Here is a 26,254-nt window from a genome sequence, read left to right on the forward strand (position 1 = left end):
GAGTCTATACTAAAAAAAGTGTAAAACAAAAGATTAAGCTGTTGCAAGGACTAGAACCTTGCAGAGTGAGAAAACATACTGGTTTGCAAGGTCATTCTCTGGCTTGTCTTTCTAGGAAAGTTTGTGAAAGTGTTTTTCACCATTTCAGAATGCTGGTAGTACATCATACTCAAATGCGGAAGTTAGTGAGAAGGTTGTATTATGCAAAAAGTCCAGCACTAAAGTTAAGTGAGTTGAACAGTGCTCTTTTACGTGGGTCAGTTTCAGATGTGAAGCAGGTCTGTGAGGATATTGAGTTTTGTTACTTTGGGCCTCAGCAAGAGAGTGAAGAAACTGGCACATTAGTAGAACAAAATGTTGAAGACAATGTAGACCCTGTAATTACAGAAAAATATGAGGATGAAATCACAAAGTTGAAGGTAATTTCAGGTGAAAGACCAAATGTTTCTTGTATTTGTTGTCGGCGAAGTCACTATAAAAATCAGACTAGGGGTGTCAATCTGTATTTTAAAAGTGAAATAGAAGATAATGATAAGTGGATGGAATTTGCAACTTATTTGTTGGTAGAGGATTGTTTTGATTTGGGATGTGAGCAGCGTATTTGCAAATATTGTTATAATAAATTAGATGAGAATAAAATGCCTGCTAGAGCTGTTCATAATAATCTAGAGTTGGTTGCTATTCCTCCAGAGCTGATAGATTTAAATACGTATGAGTCTATTCTGATACAATGTGTTCACCCGTTTCAGGCTATTGTTCGTATGGAGCCCAAAACAAGTAAATTACCTCCATCAGAGTTGCAAAGAGGATTGAAAGGAAGAGTTGTGTATTTACCATTAGATTTAAGGAAAAATGTTGAAACTATTGGTGTAGATCATGCAGAAAATGAGCCACTAGTCATTCTAGTTAATGGTGTTCCTACTAAGAATAAGAAAATCTGGCAAGAGTTAGTGGATGTTAGAAAAGTGCAAAAGGCATCATTGTATCTGTTAAAAAATAACGAGTACTATAGAAATGTGTTTGTCGAAGAAGAAGAAATAGATTTAGCAGAAGATAGTGAAACATTAAGTGGACAAATTGAAAAAGTGGACCTGTCCAGATGTGAAGAGATCTATGAACATTACAGTGTACATCCACTTCATTCCAAAGAGGTGATGGGGAATACAATTGAGTTGTTTCAAATGAAAAAAGCAACAGGAAGTCCCATGAGTGTATGGGAAGAGAGCTTGGAAGCTCGTTGTTTCCCGCAGTTATTTCCAACAGGAAAAGGTGGACGATATAATGAACGTCCTGTGCAGATTCCTGCATCGGAATATCGGACAACAAGATTATATGCAGAAGATCCAAGATTTCGAGAATGTATCCCTTATATGTTTCATCTTCTGTTTGAAAGTGACTTGTCTGGACTTTCATATGCAGTAAATCACATTTTAAAAACTGGAATGCATCAAATGTAACTGCAAAGGATTTTATGGATAAAGTGCATCAGAGAGATGATCATTTAGAATCTCAGTTGATTAATCTGATGGCATGTCTGTGTGGGACTAATGAATATTTGTACCGTCGACATGGATAACTGAAATGCATGCTACGGAACTTGGGAACTCCTACATGGTTTGTTACACTAAGCTGTGCTGAGTATGCTTGGGATGATTTACTTGAATTTCTTCGAGAGGCAAATTCCAATATAAAAAATATTGAATACAAGACACCTGGAGAATAGTGCTCTTTGGATCCTGTCAATGTATGCAGATATTTCAATCATAGATTTGAAGCTATGATGTCTTTCATCTGCAATAAAAAGAATCCTCCTCTTGGAGAAGTTGTGGAGAAAGGAGTATCAAGCAAGAGGTGCTCCTCACATACATATGTTATGGGTCAAGGACGCCCCCAAATTTGGAACAGATTCAGATGAAACTGTTTTGTCTTTCATTGAAGATTATGCTACATGTGCTCTTCCAAATACCAGAGAAGAGAAAAACTTAAAACAACAACTCTTACGATTTCAAAGCCATAGGTGTGGAAAATACTGTCGACGAAAGTACAAGTCAAAGGATAAGTTCTATACCAAATGTCGTTTTGGATTTCCACGTCCTGTATTAGCCAAAGGAAGAGTGAACAGTTTTATGTCAGCTGTACGACATACCATCACAAGAAAGTCTCCGAAAAACACCTACAACTTAAGAAGAAGCGAAGAATCAAAATACATAAATGACTACAATCCAGTTATTTTATCCATGTGGAACGCTAACATGGATGTTCAGTATGTTGCGGACAATTCCATTGCTGTTGCTCGATATGTAACGTCTTACATTATTAAATCAGAAAAGACTGAATTGAAAGAAATGTGGGAAGAGATTTCTCACGAGAAGACTCTAAGTAAGAAATTATACAGTTTCAGTTTGAAGATGTTATCGCATCGTGAAATTGGAGCATATGAATGTTCAGATCGGTTATCATCTGCAAGTCTATATTCCAAAAGTAGAAGAATCATTTGGGTGAGTCTAGGTCTTGCAGGAATGTGAAATCGGGTACTGAAATCTGTTCAAGAAATTAAATATTTAGCAGAAAATGACCCTGAAAGTACAGATATTTTGAAAACCAATATGTTGGACACATACTATCCAAAGAGAAGTCATCATCTTGAGAACATGTGTCTCTATGAAGTGCTGCAAAACTACACTTTTAAACGGAATATTACAGAGAACATCAACGATGGAAAATATGGAGTGATTGGTTCTGAAGGATGTCTGGTGAAACAAAGGAAAGGAAATGTAATTAATCACAGAAAACTGAGTTGCGACACTGCTGACAAAAGGGAATTTTACTATTTAGCCCTTTTGCAAATGTTCAAACCATGGCGTTCTGAACTGGAATTACTTGGAGATTTTCCCAGCTATGAAGATTCATTTAATGCTTGTGAGAAGTTGGCCTGGCATATGCTGGTCACTAGTTATAGTGGCCACCTTGCACCAGTCCAATTCGACTCTTGATAGATAGGTTTAAAGACAACCTTTTAAAGAAAGCTATCCTAGTGGTAGCTGTGGAGAGCAGCCTTCAGGCTAAGTCTCTGATGAATGTAAAGCAGCTTGTTTTACCGTATAATCTCTTGAATTACCAAATGAAAAGACACCACACAGGTATATATATCAAATATATATGTATTTATTTCTAAATATACTCTAATAATCTCTTTATGAGATTAGACTCAGGTAAACATTCAAAAGATCAACAGTTCTCAATAAATTAAGCACAAATATGGCTGTAGCCCTAGGGGCGTACCAGACCATATACTAAAATAGTGGGTTAACAAACTCGACTTGCAAAAGTAAGAGGCCTAGGGCCTTGGGAATCGCTGGGGCTTCACTTCTGCAGTGTTAGCAGGTAAGTAATCAGCCCACAGGAGACGCGTGCAGTGTCTAAACACACACGCGGGATTCTCATACGTTTCAATGGCAAATGTCGCGGTTTGTATTTTATAGTTCTAGGGCACTTCGGAGTGGAAAACAAGCAAACAACTTACAGGGTAAGTATTTCGATAGCCAATGCACACTTGGACACCTTCATGCAAGAGTTACCTCACCCAGGGAAGCCGGGTGCATAGGTGTCCTTTGGTGTCGGGTCGCGATGCTGTTTTCAATGGGAATCACTGAAGACTTGCTGCTTGTGTCGTCGAGAGAAGTGTCCGCTGGAATCCGAAGATGGATTGGAGTTGTAGAAGACCTAGAAATTGAGGGGACAGAGTTCAAAGTCACTTGCCAGTGACCGGTGGCCAGCGAGATGGATGACCACAGCTGTCGCGTCGCTTCAGGTCGCTGATGTTGTTTTGTCTCTTCACTCACGAGCTCCAGGAGGGATCGATGATGACCAACAGCTGGATTCGGAGGGTCCCATGACGTCTGCAGCTGTTGACGGTGTCGGCACTCGGTTTGGAGCCAACAAGCCTTGGCAACTGCAATTCTTGTGTGGATGGAAGATTGTCGATGGATCAGACCAGCAAGGTCCGATGGACTTACCCAGCAAGGGGAAGTGAAGGCAGACCCAGAGCAACCAGGCGAGCCCTTGAAGTTGAAGCAGAAGTCTTCTGGAGAGTTACTAGCCAATGGGCAAGCAACTGCAAAGACGCCTTTGCAGGAAAAGTTGACTAGTAGCCCACGGTCACTCGGGACAAGGTAGGCCACTGATTTTCGGGACTAGACCTGCTAGGGACTTGGACATCAAGTGGTCCAAAGCACAAAGTTGTAGTACGTAGATTAGGGCTTGCACTCGAAATCAGTGCACGGTTCCCTGGTATTGCTGTTCCTCGTCACTCGTGGGGTCCAGATGCCACAGCTTCGCTGGGGACTCAAAATGGCCGTCGAGAGGTCAGGAAATCTGCTTCAGGGGATGCAGGGACTTCGGGCTCCGGCGGGAGCGGTAAAGTTTGCAACCGTAGTTCAGTAGTTTTGGTGCCTGCCAAGCAGGGGAGTCACTCCTTGACTCCAAGGGAGATCCTTCGGTTTTCTAGAGATAGTGGAAAGTTGAAGGGCCAGGATTCTTCTTCGTAGAGCGTCGTCCAGGTGTAATCTAAATTGCATTGGCAATGTGTGGTATCTTATAGTGAAAAGATGGGAGGGACTAGCTCTATGACCACTCCTCTAGGAGGGTCAGGGTAGTGGGTGGTTACACCCACTTCCCTTTGTCCAGTTTCGCGCCAGAGCAGGGGCAGGTAGCCCCTGAACCGGTTTGAGCAGGCATATGCACAGAGGAGCCTACTGCTCCCCCAGTGCAGGACTTCAAAGCACTCTAAGAGTGCACCCACCCAGCTCCAATACACTAAATCCTGTCTGGGAGGTGGTGACACCTCCCTGTGACAGGAAACCCTTTGTTGAGCTCCCTCCACTGCGAGTTTCGGTCAGCAGCAGGAGGGCAGCCCGGTGTCTGTGCTGGTGGCATCCATTTTGTGATGCCAGGGCTCTAGATGATTTCTACCGTGTAGTACAGTGTACACATGTCGTCCCCTCTAGAAGGGTGGGATCCTACTCCCACACCAGTTACTGGTGTGGGGGTAGGATTCCAAGTTGTTTGACACCAAACATGACATGTTTTGATGCAGTCATTCCAAAGTTAGCATTTACCGCGAGGTTATAATGCACTTAAGAGTATATGGTTTAACCACATCCACAAACAGCAGCAGAGAATGAACTCTGCCAGCTGCAGAGGGGTCCTGCTCAGGCAGAAGCACCCCCTCACATAGTAAACCATGCACCCTGCCCTTGGGATTGATAGGGCCTACCATAGGGGTGACTGATCGGTTTATATGTGTGTGTATGGTGAGATATAGGAACCTATACCTCAGTGAGGAGTGCTAACACTACCTCACACAGGCTGCAGTAGCAGGCCTGTGGTGTCAGATTGTGAGTGCTTCCCAGGGGTGGCATAATACATGCTGCAGCCCCTGGTAGGCCTGTGAAGTACCAATGCCCTGGGTACCTAAGGTACCATATACTAGGGGCTCATAAGGTACCACAGTATCCAATCACTAGTGCATCTAATATGCACACCAAGTTGTTTAGAGAGATCAGTTAGACTGGGGCCCTGATTAGCAGGGACCCAGCCAGACTATAGCCAGAAACCAGTGTATACATCAGAAAAAAAGTGGGGACAACACAAGTGCAGATCCTACTCTCCTACAATGCTTGTAAAGCTAGCATACAATGCAGTGCTTTCGCAAATTATGTGAAAATGTTGAATGATGAAATTGATCAAGAAGCTACAATTGCAGCTGAGATTGCTAGAGACAGTTCTCAAGACAGTCAAAGTTCTGCTACACTGAGTCAAGATCCACTAGGACAACCAATTGTTGAAAATGAAGCAGCGATTGCAATGAATGAGGTGGAAACAGCAACGTATCAAGCACAAGAAGATGCAATACAGTTAGGAAACTTGGAAGAGCAACTAAATGTTGAACAGAAACAAATATATCAGCAAGTGAAAGAGCAGATTGACCATGGATTACTTCATGAAAAGAGAGTGTGCTCATGTACATCATTTCAACCTATCTGAATGTATGTGAGTGGTCAAGCTGGAACAGGAAAGAGTTTCTTAATTAAAGTAATTACAAGTTATCTGCAAAAAACAACGGAGTCGCATTTGTCTTGTGTTGTCACTGCTCCAACTGGGTTGGCAGCACATAACATTAAAGGAATTACTTTACATCGTTTACTAATGCTGCCAGTAGAGCATGAGAACAAATTGGAATACCACAAGGCTATCTGGAGAAGCTTGTTGTGAAGTTTCAAGAGTGCTGAAGAAAATGAAACTTCTCATTATTGATGAGGTAAGCATGGTTTCAAACTTGATGCTTGCCTTTGTGCATTTAAGAATGCAGCAAATTCTTAAAACAGAGTACGACGTGTTATTTGGAGGAAAACACGTCATAGTTTTTGGAGATCTACTGCAACTGACACCGGTAAAAGGACAATTGGTATTTAAAACACTTGCCCATGAAGATACCAGAAAGTCTCTTGGCAGTGTTGGTAATGTGAACATTTGGAGTAATTTTGAATACAAAGAACTGACAACAAATATGCGACAGGCAAATGATGCTGAATATGGAAGTATTCTTCAAGATATAAGAATTGGAATTCTTTCAAAAAAAGGGAAAGAAGCTTTGGAGAGTCGATTACTTTGCAATGTCTTTCCAAATGAAAATGCAGTTGCTGCAAAAGTGTACATGGAAATTGATAAAAATAAGTCAGTGATTTGCTTAATGCCGACACTGCGTGAGTGTTCAATATTCAACGAAGAATTATTAAAATTGGAAAATGAAGAAATTGTTAAAATGGAAGCCATCAATAAAATACTACATGAAGCAATCACTATTATTTTGACGGGTAAGTTGAGATCAAAACTAGATTGTTTAGAAAAAAAAATATCTAAAACTGCTGGTTTGGAAAAGACACTGTGTGTGTGTGTAAACTGTCGGGTAATTTTAAGGCGTAATTTGGATGTAGAGAAAGGTTTAGTTAATGGTGCAATGGGTAAAGTGGTGGATTTTGTGAATCATCAGAAAAAAGAAGGAATTGAATTTTTAAAAATTTAATTTGATCAGATTGATGAAGTTAAAGAAATTGGTCGTTGTTCAGTTCGTTTTTTGCTTGTTAAAGATTTATATGTTCGGAGGAAACAATTTCCATTTTCTCTGGCATATGCAGTGACTATTCATAAATCTCAAGGATTAAGTGTAGACAGTGCATTGGTGAACATTGGATCTACTGTATTTAAAGAGGGTATGGCATATGTTGCTTTGTCGCGAGTCAGAACATTATCTGGTTTGTTTTTGATTGATTTTGGTGAGACAAAGGTTACTGCAGATGCAAACTGTGTAAAAGAGTATAATAGGTTAAGAAGGGTGTATGCTCCAAATTTAGGTCAATATCCTGTATTTGAAAAGCGTGTGGTTGGTTGAAAAAGAAGGTTAGAGATTATCTGTACTGAAGATGTCAAGAAGGGAAAAGAAAAAGATAATGTTGCGATTGCAGGTAAAAAGAAATTGGACACTGTTGTAGAGATTGTTGGTTACCAGTTTGAAAATAGTTCTGGTGTCAACTGCTATGCTAATGTAGTGGTCAATGTTGTTTCATATCTGGAAGGTTTGCAAACACAAATAATGCAGAATCGGGAAAAAAGATTTTGTTCTCTGTTGCATTCTGTTTATGAAAAATTGACAACAGATAGAAGTAAAATACAATCTGTTTCAGATGTTCGTAATCTTTTGGATGTGTGTTCTGGTTCTACACAATTTACACAAAATATCCAACAAGATACTCAGGAATTTTTAATGTATATGCTTACAATTTTTGAAAAAGAAGGTGTAGAAATAGAAAATATTTTTGGCCTTTCTTACAAATGGGAACATTATTGTGAAAATTGCATGTATACATGTAGCACCAATGTAGACACTGAGAGATTTCTGTATTTAACATTACCAGACTGTAAATCAGTGTCTTTCAATAAATTAGTGAACGGTGCAATTCAAAACATGGAGTGTAGCCAATGTAAATCAGAAATGTTATCCACATTATTCTTAACAAAATATGGAAAATACATAATTTTAATGATGCAACGTTGTACAGCTGACGGAAGAAAATTGGATACTTTAATAAAACAATTTGTAGCAGCTCAACTATCAATATCAGGAAGGACTTTTGTAGCAATTGCAATAGTTTTCCATGATGGTCCTTCCACCACATCTGGACATTACACTGCCTATCCAAAATGTGATAAAGGTTGGACACTTTGTAATGATGCCCAGTTGGTTTTCAAACAACGTTTGCCTAGGGAATTACAAAATTCCTACCTAATATTTTTAAAGCCAAAGTTTTAGGAAGATAATTCACTCTCTGAGGAATTTATTATTATAATTTAATAGGACTACCATTGGACAATTTACATAAAGAAGAAGTGCAAAAATACCATTTGGCCTCAAGGAAAGGTATATTTTTGAATTATGGACTTTTTGGTGGTCATTTATTCGGTGATTATTTTAATGCGGCATCATTTACAGTTTTTATAAGTTAAAGTTATAAAATGTTGTAATTGTAAGCATTTCATATATGTATGATTTGTATTTTCTGGTATTTTACTGAGAATAGTATGTTGGGTTTTTTTAACAATCTTTCTGATTGGTTTTTTTTTTTGCCCGCTGTTAAGTGATGAGTACCATTGAAATCACTATTTCGAGTGAAATTCAATATATTCTGAGAACAGCAAAAAAGGCAAACAAATTACTTTGTGGAAATTATGTTGTGTTGTAAAAAATGTATTATTATATGTTATAACTTTTTTTTTCTTTTCTTTCACAGATCCAAATTTTAAAATAAGCAATTTTTAAGAATTTATATTTGAATGAAAAACAGCAAAAAATTAATACCATTTTTTATTCCTATTACTGTGAAGGTAAGTTTAACTGAGTCTCAATATGCAGAATGAAGAGGCCTGCAAGAAGCTACAAAGTTGAAACACGTTTCTAAGAACACTCTGTTTATGTAGTTTTGAAATCTGACCATAATCAGATATCATGTGACCTGCAAAAAAAGAGATTTGAGGGGTTCACCTTCCTGCACAAAAACAATGAGAAAATGCATTTTCTCCTTCAATGTATGCTGAACATTTCAGCATGCATTGAAGATATAAAAATGTGGAGAAATTAAAACAATTCTCTTTGTTGTGCTTTCCTACACCAATTGTAGAATGGTGCACCATTCACACACATATCGAGATTTATGATTTCTGATAAATCTAGACATGTGTCTTGTTCTATGAGTATTAAGTGCAATCATGCACAACAACACTTATAGAACACCCTTTCAACACAAAGTGGTCTAAATGATGAGGTTGTATTTACATGGAGTATACAAAGTGCACAGAGTGCCTTTTCCTCTCTTTGTAAATATAAAAGAGTATCTTGCACAATAACTATGTTACAAAAAGTGACATATTTCCGTTTTTAAATTTCCTTGCGAATGATAGAAGGTAAGCACAGAGTTTTGTCTGCAAAGATGTTCAAAGAAGAATTATTGAAATGATTGCGGTCCTTCAACAGCTAAAAAGGTGAAATATTATGAACCCCTCAAATCTCTTTTTTTGCAGGTCACATGATATCTGATTATGGTCAGATTTCAAAACTACATAAACAGAGTGTTCTTGGAAACGTGTTTCAACTTTGTAGCTTCTTGCAGGCCTCTTCATTCTGCATATTGAGACTTAGTTAAACTTACCTTCACAGTAATAGGAATAAAAAATGGTATTCATTTTTTGCTGTTTTTCATTCAAATGTAAATTCTTAAAAATTGCTTATTTTAAAATTTGGATCTGTGAAAGAAAAGAAAAAAAAAGTTATAACATATAATAATACATTTTTTACAACACAACATAATTTCCACAAAGTAATTTGTTTGCCTTTTATGCTGTTCTCAGAATATATTGAATTTCACTCGAAACAGTGATTTCAATGGTACTCATCACTTAACAGCGGGCAAAAAAAAAACAATCAGAAAGATTGTTAAAAAAAAACCAACATACTATTCTCAGTAAAATACCAGAAAATACAAATCATACATATATGAAATGCTTACAGATTACAACATTTTATAACTTTAACTTATAAAAACTGTAAATGTTTCGGCATTAAAATAATCACCGAATAAATGACCACCAAAAAGTCCATAATTCAAAAATATACCTTTCTTTGAGGCCAAATGGTATTTTTGCACTTCTTCTTTATGTAAATTGTCCAGTGGTAGTCCTATTAAATTATAATAATAAATTCCTCAGAGAGTGAATTATCTTCCTAAAACTTTGGCTTTAAAAATATTAGGTAGGAATTTTGTAATTCCCTAGGCAAACGTTGTTTGAAAACCAACTGGGCATCATTACAAAGTGTCCAGCCTTTGTCACATTTTAGATAGTCAGCGTAATGTCCAGATGTGGTGAAAGGACCATCATGGAAAACTATTGCAATTGCTACAAAAGTCCTTCCTGATATTGATAGTTGAGCTGCTACAAATTGTTTTATTAAAGTATCCAATATTCTTCCGTCAGCTGTACAAGGTTGCATCATTAAAATTATGTATTTTCCATATTTTGTTAAGAATAATGTGGATAACATTTCTGATTTACATTGGCTACACTCCATATTTTGAATTGCACCTTTCACTAATTTATTGAAAGACACTGATTTACAGTCTGGTAATGTTAAATACAGAAATCTCTGTGTCTACATTGGTGCTACATGTATACATGCAATTTTCACAATAATGTTCCCATTTGTAAGAAAGGGTAAAAATATTTTCTATTTCTACACCTTCATTTTCAAAAATTGTAAGCATATACATTAAAAATTCCTGAGCATCTTGTTGGATATTTTGTGTAAATTGTGTAGAACCAGAACACACATCCAAAAGATTACGAACATCTGAAACAGATTGTATTTTATTTCTATCTGTTGTTAATTTTTCATAAACAGAATGCAACAGAGAACAAAATATTTTTTCCCGATTCTGCATAATTTGTGCTTGCAAACCTTCCAGATAAAAAACAACATTGACCACTACATTAGAATAGCAGTTGACACCAGAACTATTTTCAAACTGATAACCAACAATCTCTTCAACAGTGTCCAATTTCTTTTTACCTGCAATCACAACATTATCTTCTTCTTTTCTTTTCTTGATACCTTCAGAACAGATATTCTCTAACCTTCTTTTTCGACTAACCATACGCTTTTCAAATACAGGATATTGACCTAAATTTGAGGCATACACCCTTCTTAACCTATTATACTCTTTTACACAGTTTGCATATGCAGTAACCTTTGTCTCATCAAAATCAATCAAAAATAAACCAGATAATGTTCTGACTCGCGACAAAGGAACATATGCCATACCCTCTTTAAATACAGTAGATCCAATGTTCACCAATGCACTGTCTACACTTAATCCTTGAGATTTATGAATAGTCACTGCATATGCCAGAGAAAATGGAAATTGTTTCCTACGGACATATAAATCTTTAACAAGCAAAAAACGAACTGAACAACGACCAATTTCTTTAACTTCATCAATCTGATCAAATGTAATTTTTAAAAATTCAATTCCTTCTTTTTTCTGATAATTCACAAAATCCACCACTTTACCCATTGCACCATTAACTAAACCTTTCTCTACATACAAATTACGCCTTAAAATTACCCAACAGTTTACACACATACAGGTGCTGATTCTGATCCTGGAAAAACCGGGTACGAACCGTCGGTCGGAGTGTTTTCTCCGTCCGACTCGTACCCGGGAAAAAAACATTACAAACATGGAAGTACGATTCGCATGGAAACACCATTTCCGTACGAGTCGTACAAAACACCGACCGACAATAATATACATACAAATGTGATCCGGGGAAAGCGCCGACGTGACGTCGGGACGCTTTCAGGCAGCGTTTCACGAACCAGGAAGTACGAACCGCACCGACGTCATCCCGCACGGAAAAAATTCTCCGGCTGCCAAAAACTGCCGGGAAATCAGGACGACGCGTGCAAGGAGCACCTGTACGCGACGGACAGCCATGGACCCGAACCTACGTGTCATCCCAGCCCTCATAGCAGTCCACCTGCTCTACAGGAACCGACGCAGAGGGTCAGAACAACACCCAGGGGCAAAGGGGGGGGGGGCAGGGGCAGGACACAAAACCCCCACCCAAGTCACAATGCATACATGCCCTGGACATACCTGACCTTCAGGGCCTGGTCACTTCGAGGGGGTGGGGGCGTGTCCAGCAACAGAAGTGGATGTACACGCGAACCGGCAACACAACAAGTCCGGTACGTACCGTACCCACGCCTTAAGAGCGTGGGTACGAGTCGTACCACGCCCACCCCTACGTCACCTAAATAATGGCGGTACGGCCCGTACCCATGTTCCAAAGGCATGGGTATGGGCCGCACCCCCACCCGTGCATGTACGGCGCGTACCAACACCCCAACAGTGCATGTACGGACCGTACCCCCACCCGTGTATGTAGGGACCGTACCCCCACCCGTGTATGCATGGAGCGTACCCACACCCACGTACGCATGGAGCGTACCCCCACCCCAACAGTGTATGTACGGACCGTACACCCACCCGTGTATGCCTGGAGCGTACCCACACCCGCGTACGTATGGAGCGTACCCCCACCCCAACAGTGTATGTACGGACCGTACCCCCACCCGTGTATGCATGGAGCGCACCCCCACCCGTGCATGTACGGCGCATAGCAACACCCCAACAGTGCATGTACGGACCGTACCCCCACCCATGTATGTATGGAGCATACATGGCCAGACACAGGAGGGGTGGGTGCAGAGTCCTCCCAGCAGTGCCCAGACGCAGGAGGGGTGGGTGCAGAGTCCCCCCAGCAGTGCTCAGACGCAGGAGGGGTGGGTGCAGAGTCCTCCCAGCAGTGCCCAGACACAGGAGGGGTGTGTGCAGAGTCCTCCCAGCAGTGCCCAGACACAGGAGGGGTGGGTGCCTATCACTTCCAGCAGTGCCCAGACACAGGAGGGGTGGGTGCAGAGTCCCCCCAGCAGTGCCCAGCCGCAGGAGGGGTGGGTGCAGAGTCCTCCCAGCAGTGCCCAGACACAGGAGGGGTGGGTGCCTATCACTTCCAGCAGTGCCCAGACACAGGAGGGGTGGGTGTAGAGTCCCCCCAGCAGTGCCCAGACACAGGAGGGGTGTGTGCAGAGTCCTCCCAGCAGTGCCCAGACACAGGAGGGGTGTGTGCAGAGTCCTCCCAGCAGTGCCCAGACACAGGAGGGGTGTGTGCAGAGTCCTCCCAGTAGTGCCCAGACACAGGAGGGGTGGGTGCCTATCACTTCCAGCAGTGCCCAGACACAGGAGGGGTGTGTGCAGAGTCCTCCCAGCAGTGCCCAGACACAGGAGGGGTGTGTGCAGAGTCCTCCCAGCAGTGCCCAGACACAGGAGGGGGGGGTGTAGAGTCCCTCCAGCAGTGCCCAGACGCAGGAGGGGTGGGTGCAGAGTCCTCCCAGCAGTGCCCAGACACAGGAGGGGTGTGTGCAGAGTCCTCCCAGCAGTGCTCAGACACAGGAGGTGTGGGTGTAGAGTCCCCCCAGCAGTGCCCAGATGCAGGAGGGGTGGGTGCAGAGTCCTCCCAGCAGTGCCCAGACACAGGAGGGGTGTGTGCAGAGTACTCCCAGCAGTGCCCAGACACAGGAGGGGTGGGTGCCTATCACTTCCAGCAGTGCCCAGACACAGGAGGGGTGTGTGCAGAGTCCTCCCAGCAGTGCCCAGACACAGGAGGGGTGGGTGCCTATCACTTCCAGCAGTGCCCAGACACAGGAGGGGTGGGTGTAGAGTCCCCCCAGCAGTGCCCAGACACAGGAGGGGTGTGTGCAGAGTCCTCCCAGCAGTGCCCAGACACAGGAGGGGTGTGTGCAGAGTCCTCCCAGCAGTGCCCAGACACAGGAGGGGTGGGTGCCTATCACTTCCAGCAGTGCCCAGACGCAGGAGGGGTGGGTGTAGAGTCCTCCCAGCAGTGCCCAGACACAGGAGGGGTGGGTGTAGAGTCCCCCCAGCAGTGCCCAGACGCAGGAGGGGTGGGTGCAGAGTCCTCCCAGCAGTGCCCAGACACAGGAGGGGTGTGTGCAGAGTCCTCCCAGCAGTGCCCAGACACAGGAGGGGTGGGTGCCTATCACTTCCAGCAGTGCCCAGACGCAGGAGGGGTGGGTGCAGAGTCCTCCCAGCAGTGCCCAGACACAGGAGGGGTGGGTGCCTATCACTTCCAGCAGTGCCCAGACACAGAAGGGGTGTGTGCAGAGTCCTCCCAGCAGTGCCCAGACACAGGAGGGGTGGGTGCCTATCACTTCCAGCAGTGCCCAGACACAGAAGGGGTGTGTGCAGAGTCCTCCCAGCGGTGCCCAGACACAGGAGGGGTGGGTGTAGAGTCCCCCCAGCAGTGCCCAGACACAGGAGGGGTGTGTGCAGAGTCCTCCCAGCAGTGCCCAGACACAGGAGGGGTGTGTGCAGAGTCCTCCCAGCAGTGCCCAGACACAGGAGGGGTGGGTGCCTATCACTTCCAGCAGTGCCCAGATGCAGGAGGGGTGGGTGTAGAGTCCTCCCAGCAGTGCCCAGACACAGGAGGGGTGGGTGTAGAGTCCCCCCACCAGTGCCCAGACGCAGGAGGGGTGGGTGCAGAGTCCTCCCAGCAGTGCCCAGACACAGGAGGGGTCGGTGCCTATCACTTCCAGCAGTGCCCAGACACAGGAGGGGTGGGTGTAGAGTCCCCCCAGCAGTGCCCAGACACAGGAGGGGTGTGTGCAGAGTCCTCCCAGCAGTGCCCAGACACAGGAGGGGTGTGTGCAGAGTCCTCCCAGCAGTGCTCAGACACAGGAGGGGTGTGTGCAGAGTCCTCCCAGCAGTGCCCAGACACAGGAGGGGTGGGTGCCTATCACTTCCAGCAGTGCCCAGACACAGGAGGGGTGGGTGCAGAGTCCCCCCAGCAGTGCCCAGATGCAGGAGGGGTGGGTGCAGAGTCCTCCCAGCAGTGCCCAGACACAGGAGGGGTGGGTGTAGAGTCCCCCCAGCAGTGCCCAGACGCAGGAGGGGTGGGTGCAGAGTCCTCCCAGCAGTGCCCAGACGCAGGAGGGGTGGGTGCAGAGTCCTCCCAGCAGTGCCCAGACACAGGAGGGGTGGGTGCCTATCACTTCCAGCAGTGCCCAGACACAGGAGGGGTGGGTGCAGAGGCCCCCAGCAGTGCCCATGGAAAAAAAAGGGTGGAGTACCCACAGATCCAAATGCCACAATTGTCAGTCAGGTGCACAAAGACCCTGCAGTACATGTAACACATGTGTGCGAGGCTGGGAGTACACACATGCATACAGCCTAAAAAGGAACATGTCCACATGAAGTCATGTCAACAGACTACATACACAAGTACAGTGATCTCCAAGGATGCCACGAATGAGGCAGCTGGAGACATCGCTCTGCATGCATGGCCAAAGTTGAAGGGGTCCGTCATGTGAGAAGTTGGCCTGATGTATGATGTCACTAATTCTAGTGTACACCTTATATCAGTCCAAACAACCCTTATGGTGATTGGTTGTAAAGTCAACCTTATAGACCAGCTATCCTAGTGGTAGCATGGACAAGAGCAGTCTTAGGCTAAACTCTGAATGGCATGTGAAGCCAGCTGTGATAACATATATAATCCCTTGAATACCAAATGAAAGGACACCACAACAGATATATATATATAAAATAAAGTGTATTTATTCTAGTCAAACCCTCAGCACTCTTTATGAGATTAGAGGTAAGTACAACACAGTCTTATTTAAGCATACATTAAGTCAAACAGGTAAGTAATACAGTTAGGCCCTAGGGGCCACGCAAACCGTATACTAAAGAAGTGGTATAAGGACCACTGTCACAGAAATAGGATAGGCCTAGGGAATCGCTGGGGCTACACTACACTAGCAACAGTTAGGAAGTGGGAGGCCCACGGGATTCAGGTGCAGAGTGGAAACACTCACGCGTAATGCGTAAAAGTCGATAGAATTACTAGCAGTTAGAAATTAACAGTTTAAGGACACTTCTGAAGCAGCTAGAGAGTCGAGACTCGGAAACTAGACCCTAGGATAGTCACTACCCTTGTGAGCACCGAAGTACCCAAGTTACCTAGCCCACGGGCTACGGGTGCATAGGTGTGAACTTGCGTCGGGTTTCGTCGTGGACTTCTATGGATGCCTGAAGGAAAGTTGCTGACAGGCAGTCAGTGAAGAGTGTCCGGTGGATCCCAAGGCTTGGATCAAGAAGAGAGGAGACCTGCAAGCAGAAGGGACAGAGTCAAGGTCACTAGCCAGTGACCACGTGGAACCAGGAAGGAACCAGGCGATGTCGTGAAGATTGCAGGTGAAAGGTGAAGCTTGTCGCTGCAGCCACGGGTACCAGGAGACTTCGAGGATGACCAGGACCAGGAGGCGAGCTGTCCCACGAAGGCTCTTGCTGTCGGCGCCGTCGAAGTCGAACTAGGACTCACCAAGCCTTGGCAAGCGGAACCCACGAAGAACGGAGGACTTGCTTCTGGTGCAGACCAGGAAGGTCTGGGGTGCTTCTCTTTTGCAAGGAAGCGGGAGCCAGTCTGGAGGAGCCAAACCAGCAGTGAAGATTTCAGGATGCATCGTCACAGAGGCCACTAGTCAACGGGCAAGCAACCGGACAGGCGCGGCAAGCAGGAAAATGCAGAAGGGCCCCACGCAGGACTCGTGGAGTGTGGGGGGCTGATCTTCGGTGCAGATGGTGCTTGGGGTTGGGGCTTCTCAATCCCCGGTGCACAACTTCGAGGGTGCCTCAGAAGCTGCGCTGGAAGATACTATCCACTTTTCCCAGGTAGCCGGTCCCACGTCTCTCATCGCCTCCACGGATCTCAGCTCGGCTGTGGATGTGGATCAGGGTCGGAGAAGTCTGGAAGTCAAGGCTCTGGTCGGGCTCTGCAGTCGGTCCCTCGTAGAACTTCAGCAAAGCAAAGGGTAGTCTCTTGATGGTGCTTGTTTGCACAGGGTAGCCACTCCTTGGCCACAAGGTAGATTCTTCAGTCTTCTTCTTTTGTCGAATGTCCAGAGTTTCTGTTCAAGTTGCAGGTTCAGGATAATCTAATCTCCTGGGGCCCAGCTACCACTCTTATACTAATCTGGGGGGCTGGGTTACCTGCTAGGTCACGCCTTATGGGTGGGACCTGGGACGGGGATGGTTACACCCCCTTCCCTTTGTCCAGTTTCGCGCCAGGACTGGGGCTGGTGTGCCCCAGCACCGGTTTGAACTGGACTATGCATGGGACACCTTGTGTGCCCCAGGCATGTCTCATTCCTTTCAGCCCTCCCTGCCCCAATACACTAAAGTCTGTCTGGGGAGGTGCTAGCCCCTCCCCAAGCAGGAAACCTATTGTCCAAGCCTCCCTTGCCGGGATCACTCCCAGCAGCAGGAGGTCAGACTTGTGTCTGTGGCAGCAGCATCCATTTTGTGATGCTGAGACTTTGGTTAGAGTTAAACAGCAAAGTAGGATTTTAACATGTCTCTCCCTCTAGAAGGGGGAATAATATCCTCATCTCCAGAAATGGTATGGGGGTATTATTCCAAAGTGTTAGACACCTTACACGACATGTTTTGATAAAGCCAAACCATAGTTACCATAACCGTTTAAGATTATAAGGCACTTTAAGAGTATATGGTAGGCTATATCATAGAACAGCTATAAGGACATGGTTCAGAAAGCTGCAGACAGGCTCAGCTCATGCTAGAACACCATCTCACATGTTACCAAGCACTCTGCCTCCAGGATTGTTAAGGCCTGCCATAGGAGTGGCTGATAGGTACACATGTGTCTATTTTAAGAGTAGATATAGGTATACTATATCTAAGCAAGGGGTGATTACACGACCTTGCCCCAGCTGAGTGATCAGCCAGTTGTGTCTGATTGGAAGGCCAGACCAGGGGTGGCATAATACATGCTGCAGCCCCTGGGAGGCCTAGGGTACATCTATGCCCTGGGTACCTAGGGTACACTGTACAGGGTCCAATAAGGTGATCCTTACCAATTGGGAATGTACCTAGGGTACATGGAGTCCATTTTAAAGAGAGAGCAGACAGCCTGAGACCCTGAATGGCAGGATCTCAGGCCAACTAAGTCGAAAAACCAGCTAGACACTAGGCAAAAAGTTGGGGGTAACCACAGTCAGATATCCACCTTCCTACACAACCCCCCCCCCCCAAACGAAAGGAGATAAGGCTGGCCTTGACAAGGTAAGCCTCTATTGCCTAAGTGGCCATCTAAGGAAGAACCAGCACTGGCATGGTTACCCCCTGCCTCATGGTCCACTAAGCACTCCCTCACCCTAAAGGTATCATTGGGTCTCCACCATAGGGAATCTCTACCTTTGGTGTGTCTTTGCAAAGTAAAAGGCTGGTGTTGAGATGGAGTACTGAAGTGAGTGTCCTCAAAGTGAGGCCTCAGCTTCCTCCAATCATCCTCCACCATGGATGCCTTTCTTTCTTTCACTGAGTTGCACTGTGCTCTCAGAGTCAGCCTCTGGCTACCTAAAGCTGGAGGCTGGGTCCCTTTTGTGGGCATACTGGAGGGACAGGTCAGGTTTGGGGCCCTAAGTTCCCATGTTTGCCTGTGCCCAACAGAATCCCTCTGGGGGAGGTCCCTAACTACCTGTAAAAGAGATCCCTCAGGAATGTTTTTAACCATCACCTGGCTAGGGCTACTAGCCAGGCAATCCTCATTCTTTTGATGGGGGGGTTCTTGTGGACAGGGGCCCTCTTGGGGTCCACTGGCCTCCCTGACCTCTGCAGCCCTGGGCTGACTGAGGCAGGGTAGAGAGAGGCAGGCTACCTGCACCAGACTGGGTCCCACCTTGGAAGGGGCCACTGACATCAGAGGCTCTGCCAGGCCAGGCCTGGCTACCTCTGGGGCAGTTCCTTCACAAGGGGTGAGGTCAGATCCCTGAGGAGGCTGACCTTTTCCTAATGTCTGGGGAGAGGGAGACTTTTCTTCCTCCCCACTACTCTCTATTTGTGTGGAGTGATCCATAGTTTCAGGCTTCACTACACCTATGTCAGTCTGAGTATGGGCTGAGACCATTACAGCCTTGCCAACCTTTTCAGGGAGGAACTCAGTTTGGGTTTGAGCTGTGACTGTCACAGCTCTGCCAGTCCCTACAGGGAAGTCTGTCTTTGCCTGGGCTGTGGCTACCACTGCCCTTCCAACCTTTTCAGGGAGGAAATCTACTTGGACAGGGGTTGTGGCCGGCACAACCCCACTACCCTTTTGTGAAAGGCCTACCATTTTAGAATGGGTGTCTTGTTCAACTCCAGCCCAAGCTGAGAGTTCCAAGTCATTCCCCAGTAAGCAGTCCACAGGCAAGGTTGGAGACACTGCCACCCTTTTAGGGCCAGTGACACCTCCCCAGCTGAGACATACCTCTGCCATGGGATGACTGTTCTTTTTGCCATCAATGTTAGTTACCTGGTATGAGAAACCAGGCAAAAGCTGCTCAGAGGGAACTAGCCTATGGGCCACCATAGTGATGCTAGCTCCAGTGTCTCTGTAGGCCTCAGCTTTTCTACCATTGATGTAGGGCTCCTGTCTGTACCTACCCAAAGTGTTGGGACAGGCAGGGAAGTTGGCAAACCCCATGCCACCATCACAGACAAGAGTAGCTGCTGTAGGGGAATTGGCTAAGCCAGGGTCCCCCTGTGTTCCCCAAGAAAACCCAACCAAATTTTGGGGGGCACTCCCACCACCTGGGGGATTACTGCTGACAGTAATAGGTGGTGTGACAGGAGTAGTTGGAGGAACAGTTTTGTTTTTAGCCTTTGGGCAACTGCTGTCAGGTTTCCAATGCCCAGGAGTTTTACACTCATGGCAGTAAGGCTTTTAAACTGTGGTAGAGGAGGGAGCTTGGGACCCACCACCCTGTGTGGGGTTTTGGGGCCCTGAGGAAGATTTCTCTTTTGCTTTATCCCCACCCTTCTCTTGAGGCTTGGTGGTATCTTTCTTTTGGTCACCACCCTGATTTTTAGGCCTAATCCTGGTCCTGACCCATTTATCTGCCCTCTTTCCCAATTCTTGGGGAGAGGTCAAATCTGAGCCTACCAGGTGTTGATGGAGAAGCTGGTTCTGACAATTACTAAGGATCTGCTCCCTCATAATCCAGTTGTACAATCCTGTATAGTCCTGCACCTTGCTGCCAGTTAACCAACCTTCCAAAGCCTTAGTGGCACAATCCACAAAATCAGACCAGTCCTGTGTCTGTGTCTTCTGGGTGTCTCTGAACAACAACCTATATTGCTCAGTGGTTAAGCCAAACCCATCTATCAGAGCACTCTTCAGGACTTTGTAATTGTTGGCATCCTCATCACTGACTGTGAGGAGCTTGTCTCTACCTTTGTCAGAAAAGGAGAGCCACAAGATAGCTGCCCACTGACTCTGGGGTACCTGCTGTACTTTGCAGGCCCTCTCCAAAGCAGTCATCCACTTGTGGATGTCATCCCCATTCTGATATGGGGGGACTATCTTGCTTAGGTTTCTATGGTCATAAGACCTATCCCTATCTCTAGGAATGTTGCTGCCACCAGTGGGTTCTGACCCACACAATTTTTGCTCTCTGGCCAGAGCAAGCTTCTCTTTGGCAAGGGCAAGTTCTTCCCTTTCAATCCTCAGTTTGGCTTCCTTCATTCTGGCCTCATGCTCTCTCCTTTGGGGGGAAGTCATCCCCCTGTGGGATGAAGCATTGGAGCTTCTTGAGTGATAGGAGTGGAGAGAGTCCCCTGAGGGAGATCTCCCCCTCCCATCTCTCTTTTTAAGATTACTTGGGGGCCTGTAAGGGAAGCTCCCATGCAAGCTCCCATGCAAGCTTAAGTTAGCCTGACTAAGTCTTCTGACTGGGGTCTTGCTACCTCCCTCTTCCTCTGAGGTCTCTTCTAACTCATCTGTATCAGTTAAGTCAGGGGTCTCTTCTGTGGAGGGGAGGCCCTTATCTACAGCTATGGCACCATACTTGGCAGCTCTTTCAGCATCATAGGCCTCCAGAAGCTCCACTAGCTGTCTAAGGGTAGGGTTGGAACCCTGTTTTAATCTCCTGGAGGTACACAGTTGTCTCATCTCCTGGAAAGTGAATGCATCATATCTAGAGGGAATCTGTCCAGGATTCTCCTCTCCTGAGGGAGTATCAGTGTGATCTCCATTCAGGGACATGATTCTAGTGAGGGTGTGGTGTGTGCACCTACCTACACTAGTTGTATCTACTAAACCTCTCTAGTAGTTGTAGTCAGGGTGTGTTACTCCCTTCAACCTACAACCACCAAGTCCAGTAGGACTTAAGTATTATAATCTATGTTATATGTACCTAAACAATATCTGTGTGATCTTTCAATTTAGTATCTCAAGATTACAATGGTATTACAACAGCAAGCTCAGATCCCAACCGCTGCTCACCAATGTGAGAAGTTGGCCTGATGTATGATGTCACTAATTCTAGTGTACACCTTAAATCAGTCCAAACAACCCTTATGGTGATTGGTTGTAAAGTCAACCTTATAGACCAGCTATCCTAGTGGTAGCATGGACAAGAGCAGTCTTAGGCTAAACTCTGAATGGCATGTAAAGCCAGCTGTGATACCATATATAATCCCTTGAATACCAAATGAAAGGACACCACAACAGATATATATATAAAATAAAGTGTATTTATTCTAGTCAAACCCTCAGCACTCTTTATGAGATTAGAGGTAAGTACAACACAGTCTTATTTAAGCATACATTAAGTCACACAGGTAAGTAATACAGTTAGGCCCTAGGGGCCACGCAAACCATATACTAAAGAAGTGGTATAAGGACCACTGTCACGGAAATAGGATAGGCTTATGCCTAGGGAATTGCTGGGGCTACACTACACTAGCAACAGTTAGGAAGTGGGAGGCCCACGGGATTCAGGTGCAGAGTGGAAACACTCACGCGTAATGCGTAAAAGTCGATAGAATTACTAGCAGTTAGAAATTAACAGTTTAAGGACACTTCTGAAGCAGCTAGAGAGTCGAGACTCGGAAACTAGACCCTAGGATAGTCACAACCTTTGTGAGCACCGAAGTACCCAAGTTACCTAGCCCACGGGCGCATAGGTGTGAACATGCGTCGGGTTTCGTCGTGGACTTCTATGGATGCCTGAAGGAAAGTTGCTGACAGGCAGTCAGTGAAGAGTGTCCGGTGGATCCCAAGGCTGGGATCAAGAAGAGAGGAGACCTGCAAGCAGAAGGGACAGAGTCAAGGTCACTAGCCAGTGACCACGTGGAACCAGGAAGGAACCAGGCGATGTCGTGAAGATTGCAAGTGAAAGGTGAAGCTTGTCGTTGCAGCCACGGGTACCAGGAGACGTCGAGGACGACCAGGACCAGGAGGCGAGCTGTCCCACGAAGGCTCTTGCTGTCGGCGGCGTCGAAGTCGAACTAGGACTCACCAAGCCTTGGCAAGCGGAACCCACGAAGAACGGAGGACTTGCTTCTGGTGCAGACCAGGAAGGTCTGGGGTGCTTCTCTTTTGCAAGGAAGCGGGAGCCAGTCTGGAGGAGCCAAACCAGCAGTGAAGATTTCAGGATGCGTCGTCACAGAGGCCACTAGCCAACGGGCAAGCAACCGGACAGGCGCGGCAAGCAGGAAAATGCAGAAGGGCCCCACGCAGGACTCGTGGAGTGTGGGGGGCTGATCTTCGGTGCAGATGGTGCTTGGGGTTGGGGCTTCTCAATCCCCGGTGCACAACTTCGAGGGTGCCTCAGAAGCTGCGCTGGAAGATACTAGCCACTTTTCCCAGGTAGCCGGTCCCACGCCTCTCGTCGCCTCCACGGATCTCAGCTCGGCTGTGGATGTGGATCAGGGTCGGAGAAGTCTGGAAGTCAAGGCTCTGGTCGGGCTCTGCAGTCGGTCCCTCGTAGAACTTCAGCAAAGCAAAGGGTAGTCTCTTGATGGTGCCTGTTTGCACAGGGTAGCCACTCCTTGGCCACAAGGGAGATTCTTCAGTCTTTTTCTTTCGTCGAATGTCGAAGGTCCAGAGTTTCTGTTCAAGTTGCAGGTTCAGGATAATCTAATCTCCTGGGGCCCAGCTACCACTCTTATACTAATCTGGGGGGCTGGGTTACCTGCTAGGTCACGCCTTATGGGTGGGACCTGGGAGGGGGGTGGTTACACCCCCTTCCCTTTGTCCAGTTTCGCGCCAGGACTGGGGCTGGTGTGCCCCAGCACCGGTTTGAACTGGACTATGCATGGGACACCTTGTGTGCCCCAGGCATGTCTCATTCCTTTCAGCCCTCCCTGCCCCAATACACTAAAGTCTGTCTGGGGAGGTGCTAGCACCTCCCCAAGCAGGAAACCTATTGTCCAAGCCTCCCTTGCCGGGATCACTCCCAGCAGCAGGAGGTCAGACTTGTGTCTGTGGCAGCAGCATCCATTTTGTGATGCTGAGGCTTTGGTTAGAGTTAAACAGCAAAGTAGGATTTTAACATGTCTCTCCCTCTAGAAGGGGGGAATAATATCCTCATCACCAGAAATGGTATGGGGGTATTATTCCAAAGTGTTAGACACCTTACACGACATGTTTTGATAAAGCCAAACCATAGTTACCATAACCATTTAAGATTATAAGGTACTTTAAGAGTATATGGTAGGCTATATCATAGAACAGCTATAAGGACATGGTTCCGAAAGCTGCAGACAGGCTCAGCTCATGCTAGAGCACCATCTCACATGTTACCAAGCACTCTGCCTCCAGGATTGTTAAGGCCTGCCATAGGAGTGGCTGATAGGTACACATGTGTCTATTTTAAGGGTAGATATAGGTATACTATATCTAAGCAAGGGGTGATTACACGACCTTGCCCCAGCTGAGTGATCAGCCAGTTGTGTCTGATTGGAAGGCCAGACCAGGGGTGGCATAATACATGCTGCAGCCCCTGGGAGGCCTAGGGTACACCTATGCCCTGGGTACCTAGGGTACACTGTACAGGGTCCAATAAGGTGATCCTTACCAATTGGGAATGTACCTAGGGTACATGGAGTCCATTTTAAAGAGAGAGCAGACAGCCTGAGACCCTGAATGGCAGGATCTCAGGCCAACTAAGTCGAAAAACCAGCTAGACACTAGGCAAAAAGTTGGGGGTAACCATAGTCAGATATCCACCTTCCTACACATCACACACCCAGCTAATGTAGACACAGCTCAGCGCAACATATTGGGAACACCCTGCAGGGAAGATGTCAGGGTACACAGAGGAAGGAACACACCTTGGGACAATTTCACCATGCAGTAAATGCTTACATGAACAGAGAAACTTAGCTAACACCTTGTGATGGCACACAGATACCAGGGTACCCCCTATGACCAGCACACTACTACATTTCCCACACACCCAACACATGATCACCACCCAAAATCATGTAGCAGCCCCATCAACAGCAATACCACAAAAGCAGTAGTGTCCTAAGGGAAAAAAAAGGCTTTATTCAGCATTTTCAAATAAAGTGTGTGTGGATAATGTTCAATATTTACAAAGCCCATAGGGCAGTCCATGAGTCACAGCTGGATGGGGGACACAGTGGGACGCGTGTCCCCTAGCTTGCCTGCACGGTTCAGACCACCCTGTCTTCCACGGGGGGGGGCATCATGTGGGGGGGAAGGACCAGGCACCGCAGGGACAGGAGGGGCAAGGGCAGGCATTGTGGGTGCAGGGACGGAGGACTCCACCACAGGGGGTGGGGCAGCGCCAAAGGAGGTGGTGAGGATGGCGCTGCACACGTCAGCAAGGTCCCCCAGCGTATCCCCTGCACCCGAAGGAACCACAGGCCCCAAGGAGGGGGGGCGGAGGAATGGGTTGCAGCGCCACTGGGGGAGGGTGTGGACAGGGGGGGCACTCAACTACCCTGACCGGGGACTCCTTTGCATGCTTGCTGGGTGGTGTCACTGTTGGGCTCAGGGACAGAGCGGCCATGAAGGAATCCTTGCTGGATTCGTGGCCAGGAGAGCTGAGGGGAGTGGGTTTGGAGGGAGTGGATTTTGCGGAATGCAGACTCCCACTCTGGCTGCGTGACTTACGTTTGCCCCCCCCCCAGTGGGTGTGCCTACCTCACCCTGTGTGTGCGTGCCAGGAGGTGTGCGCTTGCCCTGCCCTGCTGGTGTGGTGCCTGTGTCTGGTGGTGTGCGTGCATGCTGACGTCTGGGTGTACGTGGGACAGGCATGGGAGTGGGAAGTGTGGATGGGGCAGGGGTAGGGGGTGGGACGTAGCGCTGCAGGAGACCCACTGCTGCAGTCAGTGTCGAGTCGATGGACCTCAGCAAGTTGCGTTGGTCAGACTGCGCGGCTGAAAGGCCCTCCAAGTATGCCTCCATCTGGTTCAGCACTTGGCTGTGGCCATGGAGGACATTAAGCGTCGCAGTCTGACCAACCTGCAACTGCCGCAGGATGTCCACAGACTCGGCATTGGTGGCAGCAGTGGAGACAGGGGCAGGGGGTGCTGTGCCTGGCAAGAAGGAGACACGTGCTGACCGAGCACGGCGGAAAGGGACACGAGCAAGTGGGAGGCCGGTGATCAGAATGGAGGGGGCGGGTAGTGATGGAGTGCTGGTGTCAGCTGTGGGACCAGCCTCCGCCCCCTCGGAGTGCTCAGCCTCGGACCCTTCTGCGTCATAGTCGGTGGTGGATTGACTGGACAGGTCCTCCGCTGCACTCCCGTCGGCCTCCGTGCCACTCAATGTGCCAGACAACTCTGCACTGATGGCACTGGTGCTCGATCCCGCCTCACGGTCCGTGCCAGTGTCTCCCTCGGTGTCCCCCGACGATGCTGTGAGCACGGTGAAGAGACAGGAAATAATCAGACACCTGTATACATATGTCACATGAGTCAAATCCACATAGGTCACAGTGCATAGCCTGAAAAGCAACATGAGTAACATCTACAATACAAGGCACATATGTAGGCCCTGCAACACACAGTTGGTTGACCCACCATGCCACTGAACAACTATGGAGAGCATGACACAATAGCAAATAACATGATATGGATTTGGACAGAGGAGCCAGGCACTGGGGACAATCCAGCACAGCATGTGCAGCACACAGCGTTGGCGTAAAAAGGGATGAGCAGGAACCATGTCTATTAACTGTAGGCACATGCTGCAA

The 26,254-nt window shown here is 46.7% G+C and overlaps 1 protein-coding gene across 1 annotated transcript in view; it reads right to left on the minus strand.

Moving 5' to 3' along the window:
• LOC146871941 (STE20-related kinase adapter protein alpha-like) overlaps window positions 1–26,254 on the minus strand; it is a 366,775-nt gene that overhangs the window by 109,291 nt on the left and 231,230 nt on the right. The window lies entirely within an intron of this gene.

The sequence above is a fragment of the Triturus cristatus genome, chromosome 1_1 (assembly GCF_964204655.1).
Source record: "Triturus cristatus chromosome 1_1, aTriCri1.1, whole genome shotgun sequence".
Classification (NCBI taxonomy): domain Eukaryota; kingdom Metazoa; phylum Chordata; class Amphibia; order Caudata; family Salamandridae; genus Triturus; species Triturus cristatus.